Source organism: Mirounga leonina, unplaced genomic scaffold (assembly GCF_011800145.1).
Source record: "Mirounga leonina isolate KUSES-001 unplaced genomic scaffold, KU_Mleo_1.0 Mir_93, whole genome shotgun sequence".
NCBI classification, from domain to species: domain Eukaryota; kingdom Metazoa; phylum Chordata; class Mammalia; order Carnivora; family Phocidae; genus Mirounga; species Mirounga leonina.
The window spans coordinates 19,092,867-19,109,318 of NW_023270854.1; positions in this window are offsets into that span (position 1 = coordinate 19,092,867).

The window sequence follows — 16,452 nt, forward strand, 5'->3', positions numbered from 1 at the left end:
TTATAAAGACAACAGCTTTAATCAATGAATTGTTTTCCGGAAAATTTCTGATATCACAAAAGATTACATTTTCTGACATATTTCCTTTGGAATATATCACTTGACAATGATGTTTTTTCCCCTTATATAAAGTGATATAATGTGTATTTTCTTAAGATTAATAAAGACTTTTTAGCATACATACTATATAAAATAACATACAACAGCAAGAGATTTTTATCTCCCTATGCACTGAGAAACCTCTGATTTCATATGCTTATTCCATTATCTTGCACAAGTTCCTTTATCTCATATAAAGTTAATTTAATTTTCAGTTAACTTAAGCTTCAGTAAATGGTAATTCCCACTTGCTCAAGAAAATGTCTTGAGAATCAAAAAGTTATGGTTAGAACAAGGCTGCCATAAAAATGTGAGGCATAGAGGAAAATGAGTATAAGGAGCCTCTGATAGAACCTACCTAATATGCTCATTCATTGGGACTTACAATTTAGATGGTAGATGAACTCAATATTAAAAATTGAGTACCAAGGGGCTGCTGGGTGGCTCAGCCGGTTAAGCGTCTGCCTTCGGCTCAGGTCATGATCCCAGGGTCCTGGGATCAAGCCCCATGTTGGGCTCCCTGCTCAGTGGGGAGTCTGCTTCACCCTCTCCCTCTGCCCCTTGCCCCCACTCATGCTTGCTCTCTCTCGCTCTAATAAATAATAAATAAAAATCTTTTTAAAAAATTGAATACCAAGTGTATACAGAGAGTTTCATTTATTTGTGAAGATGATTTTAGTTATTTAGCCCTATCCTTTGTGAAATTTTGCTGAAGCACTAGCCTATATATAAGCAGCCTGCTCTCAACTAACAGGTTTTAATTTATGAACAATCTTTCCTCATTGGAGCAGTTTTAGCTGCTTCCCAGAAAGCGGCAATTATGTGGACTAGTTTGACTACATACTACTCAAAGTCAAGAGGACATTACCAAGACCCATTCCATTCCCAAGGCTCCAACCAATATTATGATTCTATGGCAATAGAGCTTATAAAATTAAAGCAAAAGGCTATAATCCTTCCTAAATAGTTTGTGCAAAATAAGAATTAGTCTATATTTTGCTCAAATAACCACTAAAAAAAATTACACAATGAAAGTTAACATCATTTAAAAGTGGGATACATAAATACATGTATACACACACATATAAAGTACTATCAGGCAGATTGTAAATAGTTCTAAAACACTGTTATAGTAGTAACAAAGAACAACCAAAACAGTAATAAGTGGAAAATCCATAAGCCTGGGATTAACTAGACCCACTTTCAAACTCTGGTATATTCTTCATTAGTTGCGGGTCCTTGAGTAAGTCACTTATCCTCAATGAACATGTCTCCTCATCTGTAAAGTGGCAATCATAGTGCCTTTCGGGGTTGTTGTGAAGTTCAGAGGTAATACAGGCAAAGCACCCAGCACAGTGTCCTCTCAAGAGGGTCCCCAGAATGTCATGCAACAGCCTTCTGGGGGCTTACCTCAACTGCTGGACATGCCAAAGCAGTTGCATTTTTTTTTTAAGACTTTATTTTCTTAGAGCAGTTTTAAGTTCACAGTAAAATTGAGAAGGCAGAGATTTCCTATACACCAAACATGCACAGCCTCCCCCATCATATCAACAGCACTCACCAGAATATGACATTTGTTACCAAAGATGACACATCATAATCACCGTTTACCCTAGTGTTCGCTCTTGGAGTTGTACATTCTATGGACTTGGACAAATGTATAATTATAAATATTCATTATAATATCATACAGAGCATTTTCTCTGCCCTAAAAATATTTGTGCTCTGTCTCTTCATCTCTTCCTCCCCACCTTACTCCGTGGCAATCAGTGATGCTTTAATTATCTCCAGAGCTTTGCTTTTTCCAAACTGTCATATAGTTGGAATCACACAGTATGTAGTCTTTTCAAGTTGGCTTCTTTTACCTAATAATATGCACGAAAGGTTCTTCCAGGTTTTATCATGGCCTGATAGATCATTGTTTCTAGTGCTGAATAATATTCCATTGTCTAAACATACCACAGTTTATCCATTCATCTATGGAGGGATATTTTGCTTGCTTCCAAGTTTTGGCTGAACTATTAATAAAGCTGCTATGAACATCTGTGTGCAAATTTTCATGTGTACATTAATTTTCAATTTTATCCTTTGGGTAAATACCAACAAACATGATTGCTGCACTGTAAAGTAAGTGTACGTTTTAGCCTTGTAAGAAATCACCAGACTATCTTCTTCTTTCTTTTTTTTAAAGATTTTATTTATTTATTTGACAGAGAGATAGACAGAAGAGCACAAGCAGAGGGAGCGGCAGAGGAAGAGGGAGAAGCAGGCTCTGCACTGAGCAGGGAACCCGATGCGGGACTCGGTCCCAGGACCCTGAGATCATGACCTGAGCCGAAGGCAGATGCCCAACCATCTGAGCCACCCAGGCGCCCCACCAGACTTATCTTCTAAATTGGCTGTACCATTTTGCATTCCCACTGGAGTTCCTGTTGCTCCACATTTGCACCAGAATTTGGTGTTGTCAGTGTTCTGGATTTTGGCCATTCTGATAGGTGTGTAGTGGTATCTCATTGTTGTTTTAGTTTGCATTTCCCTGATGACATATGATGTGAAACATCTTTTCATATGCTTATTTGCTGTCTGTGTATCTTCTTTGGCAAGATGTCTGCTAAAGTCTTTGTCCCATTTCTCAATCACATTGTTTGTTTTCTTACTGTTGAGTTTTAAGAGTGTTTTGTTTGTTTTGGATGACAGTTCTTTATCAAATGTGTCTTTTACACATACTTTCTCCAAGTCTGTGCCTTGTCTTTTCATCCTTTTGACAGTGTCTTTCACAGAGCAGACGTTTTTAATTTTAACAGTCTACCTTATCAAATACTGCTTTCATGTATGATGCCTTTGTTGTTATATCTAAAAAGGCATCACCATACTCAAGGTCATCTAGGTTTTCTCCTTTATTAGCTAGGGAGTTTATAGTTGTGCATTTTACATATAGGTGTATGATCCATTCTGAATTAATTCTTGTGAAAAGTATAAGATCTGTATCTTGACTCATTATTTTATGTGTGGATGACCAGTTGTTCCAGCCCCATTTATCAAAGAGACTATGTTTGCTCTATTGTATTGCCTTTGCTCTTTTGTCTAAGATCAGATGACCATACTCAATAGGGTCTATTTCTAGGCTATTCTATTCTATTGATCTTTTTGTCTATTCTGTCATCAATACCACACTGTCATGATTACTATATCTTTAAAGTAATTATTGAAATAGGGTAGTATCAGTCCTCCAACTTTGTTCTTCTTCAATATTATGTTGGCTATTCTGGGTCTTTTGCCTCTCCATATAAGCTTCAGAATCTATTTGTCTATATCCATGAAATAATTTGATTAGGATTACATTAAATATATAGATCAAGTTGGGAAGAACTGACATCTTAATAATATTGAGTTTTTTCATCCACGAAATGGAATATCTCTCCATTTATTTAGTTCCTTTTTATTTCATTCATAGGTGTTTTGTAGTTTTCCTCATATTGATCTTATACATATTTTGTTAGATCTATACCTAAGTATTTTGTTTGAGGGGCTGCTAATATAAACAGTATTGCATTTTTATTTCAAATTGCACTTGTTCATGGCTGGCATATAGAAAAGTAATTGACTTTTTTGTATATTACCTTGTATCCTGAAATCAGGTTTTAATCACTTTCTAGTTCCAGGAGATTTTTTTGTTGATTCTTTCAGATTTTCTACACAGATGATCACATCACTGTGAACAAAGGCGATTTTATGTCTTTCTTCCAAATCTGTTTACTTTTTGTTTCCTTTTCTTGCCTTATTGCACTGGCAAGAACTTTCAGTATGATGTTTACAAGGAGTGGTAAGAGGAGACATCTTTGCCTTATACTTGATCTTAGCGGGAAAGCTTCAAGTTTCTTACCAGTAAGTATGATGTTAGTTACTGTTTTTTTGTAGATAGCCTTTATCAAGTTGAGAAAGTTCCCCTTCTATTCCTAGTTAGTGATAGTTGTTTTCATGAATGGGTGTTAGCAATTGCATTTTATACCAATAAAAAACACATTCAAGTGCTGCCCTGATGCCCGGAAGCATTCTAATGAAAAAGAAAAAGAGAATACCCTTGAAATAAAAAATGCTTTAGAGATTTGAATGAAACATTGGGAATTAAACACCCACATTTCTCTCTGCTCCCTCCAAAATCCCACTAAAATAATAGGAAAGGATTTTTTTTTTAAGATTTTATTTATTTACTTGAGAGAGAGCACAAGCAGGGGGAATGGCAGGCAGAGGGAGAGGGAAAAGTAGGCTCCCTGCTCAGCAAGGAGCCTGATGCAGGACTCCATCCCAGGACCCCGGGATCATGACCTGAGCCAAAGGCAGACACTCAACTGACTGAGCCACCCAGGTGTCCCAGGAAAGGATTTTTTTTTTTTAAAGATTTTATTTATTTATTTGAGAGAGAGAGAATGAGGGACAGAGAGCATGAGAGGGAGGAGGGTCAGAGGGAGAAGCAGACTCCCTGCTCAGCAGGGAGCCTGATGCGGGACTCGATCCCGGGACTCCAGGATCATGACCTGAGCCGAAGGCAGTCGCTTAACCAACTGAGCCACCCAGGCGCCCGGAAAGGATTTTTTTAAGTGAAATAAAAATCATTAAAGCATGAACCAAGAAGAGATCTGACAGAAGTCCACGAGATGTCAATAACATGTCAGAAGTTTGAAAACAGAAGGATAAGTACCAATCACTTCACAGAGAGGAGAAAGTTAAAAACTAGGTGTCTGCAGGAGGAGAAATCAGCAAGAAGTAAGCCAATTAGTCCCAAAGAACATCAGAAACACTGAGGACGGCAGCTATTGAAAACGCAAGAGGTTCTAAGTTGTTTTAACAAACACTTAAACTCCTGGATCCCCGCCACCCTTCTCTACCACAACTATCATGGTATAGAAACTTCTCTCCCACAGCCCACAATCCTCAATAAAACCAAAAAATTCTGGATATGGGAACATCTGGTAAACCCAAGAGCATAGGTGAAGAATTTTGATGGAAATAGAAGGATCAAGGGAAAGCTACCTACTGAAAATTGAGCCCCCCACTCCTTTCTTGTTTTCTTCTATTGGTCAGAAGGGTACCATATTGCCAGTCAAATTAAATTACTGATGAGGGGTTCTGTTATAACCAGCATGTCTTCCACAAAATTAAAGATATCCCTACTAAACATATGAAATGATGTAGTGAGTCTTTTGTATATCATTTACATTTTCAAGTAATTACTCTGATTATAACGTAAACTTCTCTTATTACATCAGCTTCTCCTGGGGGAGTCCTCTAGAACTTTACCTCCTATTGACATTAGTGATTAGGAGGCCATGGGAGGTCAGCAAGAACTCTTCTCCACTCTGAAAAAATTCTACAACAGGAGGAATAGAGATCTCATTCCTTTGGTGAAGGGTCTACAAGAAGGCCTTTTAAAAATCTGTTAAACTGTTTCTTGGTAATATTTTAGCTATGAGTGCTTTTAACATTGTTATGGTTGATGTTTTGTTTTTTACTATTCAAAAATTTACACACTAAAATACTTCCATTTGGTAATTACTCTTTAATTTTCTAAGCAAGTTCCAATATATTCAATATACTTACTATTTACTATGCCTTATCTAGTATATCCCATTTTATTTTATTCTCCATTCAACTTTGTAGAATGTGGTTTACAAAGGGGTTTTATGTTGCTGTAATTTGCTACTGCTATCTGCATTTATTTCTTTAATGACATAAAATTGAAAAGCTGGCAAAATAACAAGTTAGTACATAATTTAGAAAATTTCTTTGGAAAAATAACCTTCTAGAAATATTCAGAATGATTTGTTATTAAAATGTTATCAGAGCACATAAGCCTTCTTAATATACAGAACAATAGCCCTGCTGTCATAGAGACAAAGCATTTCCTCAATAAAACATCCAGTCTCAATTCCTAACCCCAGAGCATGTAGACTTGGAAATGACCTTGGAAAATCTCCTTCAGACTTAACTTGCTTCTCCTGATTGTATTTCTAAAAATATGTAAAGGAGAAACTACAAAATGCACTTGGAATATTTTATTAACACTAGTTCAATTATCTCAACGTTAAAAAAGCTGAAATAAACTTTCTACATGGCAAAATTTTAACCTTAAAGTTTATTTAATAAACCTGATGTTGAAATACAATGGAACTAGTACAAAACCATAATAGAAATATTGATATTTCATTAAGTGACATCTAAGTTTTGGATATAGTCTTAATTTTACAAATCTCTCAATAAGCAAATGAAGCTATAATGCACATAAACTTGGCAGACATTCAGTTAATGTGTTGATATAATAGATAACCAAAACACTAAATCAATACAACTCACTTTTTTTGCTTAAATGGAAGTCTTCAGGGACATGGCTTAGTACTATATTGTTCTCAATACAGTAGTTACTAAGATAAAACCAAACATCATTCTCAGATTTATCCAGCCTTTACAAGTTGAAGTCATTTAATGCTCTATGTCTGAAGGTTCAATTCCATTATTCTCCACCAATCTTAGCCAGAGAAGTTGTGCTAGTCAGCATTCTCCAGAGACACAGAACCAATAAGAAGGGAAGGGGAGGGGATGAGGGAAGAGGGAAGGGAAGGGGAGCAAAGGAAGGGAAGGAGGAATTTACTTATTATAAGGAATTGGCTCACAGGATTACAGACTCAGAAGTTCCAAGATTTGTGGTTGGCAAGCTTGACCGGTGCAAATTCCAATTCAAAAGCCATCAGGGTCAAAACTTTCAAAAAGTCAGTTTTCCAGTTCCAGTCAGAAGGCAGGAAAAGACCAACATCCCAGCTCAAGAAAGTGAAGAGGAGTCTCCTCTAACTCAGCCTTGTTGTTCGGTTCAAGTTTTCAGTTGGATAAGGCCCATCCACACTGGGGAGAACAACCTGCTTTACTCAGCCTACCAACTCAAATGTTAATCTGATCCAGAAAAACCCTCACAGACACACCCACAATAATGTTTGACCAAATGTCTAGGTATCTAATTCCCAGTCAAACTGAGCCACAAAGTTTTTAATTTAATTCAAAGAAAAAAAAAAATCAAAGCCCAAAAGTAAAAGTGAAAAATGCATGAGTCATCATTGATCTCCTTTGATTCAGGTACAAGATCTGATTACAGAGTGAGATTAATTTCATTTTATCAAATATATCAAGATATGAAGTTTGTCTCCCCGAGAGTAGTAAGTCATTCCACAGATGCATCCGAGCCAATATGTTAAACATATGAGGAAATTCAGCCTAAAAGCTTTTGTTTTGGGTTGCCCAAAAACTTGAATCAAAATAACTTAGACTTATTTTCAGAAATAAAATTCACCCTTAAAAATAAACATGCACCATCACTGAGGATATTCATGTTAGTGAGCTGCAAGCTCTAAAAGCATTTCTAAAAGAAAAGCATATTTAATATTTTGAGTAAAGTTGTAAAATTGAACATTTAAATGTACAAATTCTGGTGCATCTGCCTTCAAAAAAGTCTTATGATCTCAGACTTCTATTTCCTTTTCTTGCTAAAGCAATTCAGAATATCATACCACATAATTTATTTTATTGAAAAATCATACTTTGAAAGAAATATCTCACAAAAACTTTTAAAATAAATACTTCTCAAATGTGAAACTCCTATTGTCTAATATTGCCATGCAGTATTTTTGTGTTATATTAATTGGGATTAATTCATTTGTGAAATAAAGGAAATACTGATTTCTTTTTCCACAACAAGGGCATCAATTGTCAAAACACTGACAAATTGTCCATAGAAGGGCCAAACTATTTTTGTTTCCTGGATCTTCACTTTCTCAATATCTTCCTTTTTGTTTGCTTCATCTGCTTTAGCTACAAACAGGGAGCAGAAGGGAGGTCTCCCTGTAGCATCCACATGTTGTTATCTTCACATTAACCAAACTCTGTTGTGGGTCAATGGGGACCTTTCTCTCTGACAATGAGAAGATCAAAGAGGACCACACCACAGAGAAGAAATGCACCTCTCCCCCTGTTCTCACCATTCCAACTATGATTTGCCCATTATGGTCAATATACAAAGCCCAACCCACCTCTAAGAGCAAAACCCCTAGCAAGGTAACAAATGGTTTTTGCAGCTGGATGGGTTATCAGATGGTTAGAAATGTGAGGATTTAGGAGTTGGGGGATTTTGAGGTATGTCTCCCAGGTTGCAGTGTGCCTAGAAACTTTTATTTTCCAGCATAAAGCTATAATAGTGATGCCATTAGAACTGCTGGCCCCCTTTTTCCTTTTCTCCTTCAAGTCTGCATTTTTGTTCATTTTTACTTGCGTTCATCCACTTAAAGTCAGTGTGAAACTCCATCCATAGAGGCTCACATCTAACAAGGAATATAACCCTTGGGGAACTCCAACCTTTTGCTTCTTCAGGTACCATGGAGAATGGCCTGCCTTCATTCCTCTCCATTCTAAGCACCTGTTACTGCCCACAAGGATTTCTCTATTTTCATCTACTCAGAAAAAGAACAGTTTCCTCTCATTATCCCCATCCTCTTGTCTCCGTTGAACTTTGGTATCATAATGCAAGTATCCTCCAATATTAGTCAACTATGGCCATGCAACATCAACCTCAAAATCTCAGTGGCATACACAATAGCATTTACTTCTTGTTCAGTCTGTGAGCTGAGGTGGGTCTGTTTCATATATCTCTCATTCTCCTCCTCAGACCAACAGGCCAGCCAGGGCATATTCTTTTGGGGATGATAGCAAAAGGGCAAGGCCCATGCCCAAGCACATTTCAAGCCCCTGCTGTATCAAGTGTGTTAACAATTCATTGGCCAAAGCAAGTTGCAAGGTGAAGCCCAAATTCAAGTGGCGTAGAATTACATTATATCTTTTGTGGGAAGGACTGCTATCTTTACATGACAAAATATGGAGGGGGGATGAAATATTGGGCTACTAATTAAATCTACTACATCCTCAAATTTCATCAACTTGCAGGTATAAATGACATAACTTAATCGAACTGTGTATCTACATTTCAGCAACTCAGTTCCCCCACTTGACCAATGGAAGGCCATCAACCCACTGTCAAGGTTCCTTCTGATATGTCAAAGAGAGTCGACTGGAATGAGAGGAGGTGTCTTTTGCATTCTCTCATCTATTCAGGCTATAGCCTATGCCTTCAAGGTCACAGGAAATAGCCAGCTAACTGAGATCCTTCCCACAGGGTATTGTCCACTCTGCTGTCAACTGTCTCAGATGGTTTCAGTACTTATGGACTGGAGCCATATTTACCCAGGTACCTGGAAATATCCTTGAGTATGTCCAGATTCCTTGGTATCCAGGCCCAGAAAGCAGGGGCGAGGGTCATCTTACTCCAAATGTCCACAGACTTGAAGGAGAAAATTCCTGTTATGGGAACTGACTCTTCAAAGAATGACAACAAAATGATCAGTTTTGTTCATGGAAGAAAGCCCCTTGTTTTCGAGTTCCATCTGAGTAAGATTCTGCTACCAAAAATCTTTGAAAATCGTCATTAAAGGAATGGTCTTCCCAAAAGTTGTATATATTTTCCCCTTTTTACAATACACTATGTTTTGAAATAATAATTACCTAAACTTCTACTATTCCTCTCCAAGTTTAAAAAAATAGGTCTTGTTTCAGCCTGGACCCACTTTCAAGGTACCAAAAGCAACCTCAGTAATAAATGATACCAAATGTTCAGTATTACACTCAATGTATTTTAGTTCACATCACATGTCAGTTGCAGACCAGGTTCAAGTCTGCAGTTCTCTTCTACATGCCTATATTTCTGGACCTGAGCTAAAGAACAGCCCCTATCAGGCCTGTTTACTATTTACAAGGCAGAGGATACAGAGAGCAGAGTAAAGTAAGCAATGCCTTATAAAACTTCGATGTGGATGTGGAATGTTATCACTTCCACTCACAATCCATTGGCTGAAAGAAATCACATGACCAAGCCTGATGTCAGTCAGTGGAAGTATACTCAGCCAGCCAAGCACTAGTGGTAGCAAAACAAGGAGCTACCCCCTGATGGATTCATTTCTCCTCCCCACACTGAGTCCTGGTTGATTCCAAGGGTGAACACAGCTATCAATGTTTTCTCCTTCTGTGCCCTCTCATTTTACTTAGATCCCTGTGGAACAGAAAAACAGCACAAAGGACTAGAAGGAGCACACAAGATTAGAAGGGGGTTCTCCCACAAGGAGAATCTGAGATAAAGCTGAGCACAAAGAACTAGCAGGAGTTTCTCCCACATCTCAGAAGAGCAACCAAACTGAAGGAGAAGGCATGTGTGTTGTGGCAAAAGGGGTGGCTGGCAAAGTGGGGGCAGAAGGAAAGACAGCGGGAATCACAGTATTCAGGATAAGGCACAAGGAGAAGAAAAAGGGCAAAGGGAGGGAGCGCTATCTATCTATTTAAGGTGGCAGTTCCAGGTAAACGCGGCCATGAGGAAGCTAGTAGGTGTAATTCTTATACCCTAGGCTTAATCATCACAACACCTCTATTTGGTCTGCAGTTCAAAGTAAACTACAGTGAAATCTTACTTCTGTCATCTCTTAAAGCACTTAGTGGCCTTGATCATCATCTTGCAATATATCATGGGTCTCTGAGCTTTCTGAATGGCAGAATTTTATTGCCAACTTTTTATTGCTAATGATTTGCCCTACTCTCTTCATTCTCCCCCCAAATGTGTACATGTATATGTAGTGGAGATGTAAAAATGTATTTGTACACACACCCACACACAGAGAAACAAAAGAAGAGAGATCACTATAAACACGATATTGACCATGATGCTACTTATTCTCCTGCATCAGTATATGATTAAATTTATATTTATTTTCCAACTCTACTCCATTGAAGACCTTTACCGGAAATGTGAAATATGACAGTATTGGTCTCAGTTTGAATCAAATGTTTTATTTCTATGTAAATTGCTATTTACATAACAATAATCTTTTAAAAAATGTACCTATCATGTTGGTCTTTCATTAACTTTCATGACATAAATTCTCTATAAGCAACAAATGCTCAAAAAAAATAGTGATGCTGGGATTTTCTTTTCTTCTCTGAAATTATCAGGGTTTGTATATTCAAATGTATCTACTGCATGAAAACATTCTTCTACTGCTCTTTGTACCTTCCCTTGCCAGCCTTCTGACTGTTTTGCTTGACTTGAATCTGCTTAAAGGATATTTGCCTTTATCCTTTTCTTATTCTTATTGCATCTTTTGGCTTAAGTGTAAAATCTTCTGGTTTTGCCATTTTTATTCCACAGGACATCTCTATTTCTCTTTAATCTCTCGAATTCATCTGATCTAGCCTTCCACTGTGCGTGGATTTCCCATTTGGCTTTAAGCTGGTTATAGAATTCTTATTTTGGCTAATTAGATTTAATTCTGAAAGCTGAGAAAGGACTAAGTGTATCATTTCCTGCCTCTCCACCCTCCCCCAAAAAGTTCGGTCTCAGATGTAGGTGTCCGGAGCCTAGACAAGTGCAAGTTCAGATTATGGCCCAATACATCTTATGGAATAGGAAGCAAGTGCCTATGTCCCACCCTATTCCTGCCAGATTTCTCCCACCCCTAGCCTGCTGTCTGCTCTGAGAATATCTTTATCTGGGAGGTAAACTTTGTACTCCACAATTACAGGTGGAAAGCACAGACAGATGGGGGAGGGAAATGATTTAAACTTACTGAAATGTAAATTTTCCTAGACTTAAGAGAATTTTTTCTTTCGTCTGAGCAACTTTCAATAGGAGACAGATCCTAGTTGTCAAAAAATTAAGAAGCTGAAATTGTTCTAATTCACAGTTTGTCCAGACATACCTATGTAACAAGATCCAGGCTCATCCAGGGATCTGGCCCACACTAGGAGGAGTGGCCATAGTAAGGGGACCCAGACTGTTTTAGGATGTGCTTTCTAGGGGCATGAGTCAACCTAAAGCCACTTTGCTCCTCCCAATTTATTTCATCTCTTCTCTTCTGGAAGGCAACATGAACAACTAAACTCCATACTCTAATGTTTGGAACAACATTAATTGAATAGACAGATTATTTTCCACTTCTAGTGTGACCATAATTATTGCTCTAAGTATATGCCCCATGAACTATATGTGGCATAATTACTGACATTATTTTGAGTGTGCAGTTAAGTTATTCTATCTACATGTTTCTGTACGCATAGTCACTCCCTAGCAAAAGTGAGACCACTCTTCACATGCTTTTGGTAGATGTTCGGTTACAGAATCTATCAAAACAAAACCAAGCAAGAAATGACAACAAAACAAAAAAATCAAACTCTTCCTTATGGTAGAATGTTAGAGAAAACTACAACAAATCCAGAAATTCTTTAAAAAATTTATTCTTCAGTCTACAAAAAAATTAAATTTTAGTATTAAAATCATTTCATTTCACTTCTGAAATGTTTCAAAGCCCACTTACACATGATAACAACCTAACCAAGTATTTCAAAGTATTACAATAAAATAAATCTAATAATGACCCACAAGGCATAAAAGAATGAATTCAACAATACATAAATAAAGCATAGAACCAAAAACTCTGAAACTTGAGCTTACAGATTTCCCACTTTATAGAAACACTGTTCCCATTTCTGTACCTGGCCAACTCTTCTTTTTTTTTTTTTTTTTTTTAAGATTTTATTTGTTTGACAGAGAGAGACACAGCGAGAGAGGGAACATAAGCAGGGGGAGTGGGAGAGGGAGAAGCAGGTTTCCCGCCGAGCAGGAAGCCCAATGCGGGGCTCGATCCCAGTACCCTGAAATCATGATCTGAGCCGAAGGCAGACACCTAACGACTGAGCCACCCACGCACCCCTCTTCTATCTCTTGAGTGTACTGTGTTTATTCTTTCTCATCCTTGAATTTGCTCCATCATCGATTGTATTTGTAAATGTTTTTCAATCCTTCCTTCCTTGCATGCTCCTTTATCTAGTAACATGCTCTACTACATCAATGTCCAAGATTCACAAAACAAAATGCAGCTCTTACAAAGTGTTTTATGGTGCTTACTCTATTACTCTATCAACTCAAGCATATCTATCGGGTTATATTTTTTTTTCCTATTTGGGGCTAATACGCACACATGAACAACATTCAAAACAACATGCATTCCTTAGGAACATATTTTTGTTTTAGTTATAGTTACTTTAAAAACACTTTGTAAATATTTTAGGGACTTAGCTTTTTCATTTAATGATGATTGTTAATATTCATACATATTGTTACATGTCACAATAGTTCACTTATATCAACTAAAAGCTAATATTCCACTCTGTAAATACAATACAGTATATTCACTGTCTTGTTGATAAACATTTGGGTTATTTTCAGATTTCTGCTGTTTGAAGAATGTGCAAAACCTGTTCTGGGATAAATACCTAGGAGAGGAATTGCTGGATCCTAAAGAATGTGAATATTTAACTTTAAGAAGAAATACTAAACTGTTTCCTAAAGTGGTTGAATAATTTCACACTCCCACCAGTGATAAATAAGAGACCCTATAGGTTCAAATCCTCTTCAATACTTGGTGTCAGATTTTTCTATTTTACCAATAAAAGTGATATAAAGTGTTACCTAATTAAGATCTAGATAATTACATTTCCCTGATGACTAATAATGAGTATCTTTTCATGTGTTTAATGGACATAAGTGATTTCTCATCTGTAAATAACTGTTCATGTCTCTTGCCCACTTTACTATCAATGCTTTGAAATTTATTTTGATTTAAAACTTAATTACATATTATCAATACTAAAATCTTACTTGTTGTGGGTACTGTAAATATCTTACCCAGACTTTACTTGCTATATTATCTCTAAGATTTGTTTAATGAACAAAAGCTTTGAACTCTAATCTATACAAATTTAATTAAACTTTTCTTTTATAATCAATGTTTTCTCTAGTGTTTAAGAAATGTTGTCTTATCTCAAGGTGTAAAAGACACTCAATTTTTTTTCTACTAAGCCTTCAAATCTTAATTTTTAAGTTCTTAGTTCATTTGGAACCATTTTTGTATTAGGTACTTTTTAAAAAAAAACAGTAACCCTTTGAGGTGGAGCAAGATAGCAGAGAAGTAGGAGACCTAAATTTCGTCTGGTCCCAGAAATTCAGCTAGATAGTTATCAAACCTTTCAGAACACCTACAAACTCAACAGGAGATTGAAGAAAAGAATAGCAGCAACTCTATGAACAGAAAGTGATCACTTTCTGGAAGGTAGGATGTGCAGAGAAGTGAAACCGAGGCAATGTTCAGGAAGATAGACCACGGTGAGGAGGCAGCCTCCATCAGCCACTACTGGCAAGTGACAAAGCAGCGGAGCACAAAATCAGAACTTTTAGAAGTCTGCTCTGCTGAGGGACATCTCTCCAGTGGCTGAGGGGGAGGAGGGGGGCGGGCAGTGGAACCCTCGCTGGGACAGTGTGGTCTCAGGACCCTCGGGGTCACAGAAAGACCAGGGGTGCCTGAGTGCAGCAGAGCTCCCAGGGATAGGAGCAGGGAAGCCGGCTGCAGGGACAGAGCCAAGAAGTGGGCTCTCAGCTCGGGGTTGCCATAAACCATGATCCGCGGCATAGTCGGGCCACTGCTTACTAGCAGGGACCCAACAAGCGGCAGATCCGGGGAGACTCCCCTTCCTCCCCCGGGAGGAATGGCACAGTAGCACACCACAGGAATCTGCTGGGTTTGGAGATTCCAAATGGAGTCGTGTGCCAGAGATAGAAACGCTTGGTCAAAGGCCGGGTGAGCACGGAGTGCGGCTGGAGACTGGGGAAATGGGAGTGATTGACTGCTTTTCTCTGGGGGCTCACTGAGGAGTGGGGGCCCGAGTTTTCGGCTCCTCTGGGTGGAGATGGGAGGCCGCCATTTTCACTCTTGTCCTCCAAAGCTGCACGGAAAGCTTGCAGGGAACGAAGCTACTGAGAGCGAACCTGAGCAGATTACTTAGCCCAGCCCCCAGGAAGGGTGGGGCAATTCCGTGTCCTGCAAAGACGTTTGAGAAACACGTCAACAGGCCCCTCCCCCAGAAAATCAGCAAGAACAGCCCTCCAAGACCAAGTTTACGGATCAATGAGAATGGCAGAACTCCAGCGCTAGGAGAATACTGCACATAGAATTCATGGCTTTTTTCCCATGATTCTTTAGTCTTTCAAAGTGAATTTTTTAATTTTCTTTTTTTTTAATTCTTCTTTTTCCCTTTTTCAACAAACATCTTATCAATCCCTTTTTTAAAAAATCTTTTTTATTTTTCATTTTTAGAGTCATATTCTATCCCTTCATAGCAGTTAACCTTATTTTTGGTGTACTCTCTTTAAAATTTTGGGATACAGTTTCTTCTAACACACCAAAGTATACCCTAAACCTCTAGTGTATGGCTTTGTTCTAGTCTCCTGCCTCATCACATTCTCTCCCTTTTTTTATTTTAATCCTCTTTTTCTTTTTTCAACCAACTTCTTATCTTATCAATTCCTTTTATAAAGTCTTTTATAATTTTCATCTTTACAGTTATATTCCATCCCTTCATCATATTTATCCTTAATTTGTACATAAATTTTTCTTTCTTTAAAATTTTAGGATGCACTTTCTTCTAACAGACCAAAATACGCCCAAAATCTAGTGCATGGCACTGATCTATACACCAGCCTGATCATATTTGATCATATTATGTTTTTTTGTTTGTTTTTGTTTTTGTTATCTTTTTCTTTTTTTTTCTTTTTTCTTTCTTTCCCTTTCTTTTCCCCCGGTTTCAGGTCTCTTTTGATTTGTTTAGTGTATATTTTTCTGGGGTCGTTGTTACCCTGTTAGCATTTTGTTCTCTCATTCATCTATTCTCTGGACAAAATGACAAGATGGAAAAAATCACCTCAACAAAAAGAACAAGAGGCAGTACCAACTGCCAGGGACCTAATCGATACGGACATTAGTAAGATGTTGGAACTAAGAGTTCAGAACGACAATTTTAAAGGTACTAGCTGACCTTGAAAAAAGCATGGAAGTTATTAGAGAAACCCTTTCTGGAGAAATAAAAGAACTAAAATCTAACCAAGTCAAAATCAAAGATGCTATTAATGAGGTGCAATCAAAAATGGAGCCTCTAACTGCTAGGATAAATGAGGCAGAAGAGAGAATCAGTGATATAGAAAACCAAATGATGGAAAATAAGCTGAGAAAAAGAGAGATAAACAACTACTGGATCGCGACGGTAGAATTCAAGAGATAAGCGATACCAGAAGATGAAACAATATTACAATAATTGGGATCCCAGAAGAAGAAGAAAGAGAGAGGGACAGAAGGTATACTGGAGCAAATTACAGCAGAGAACTTCCCT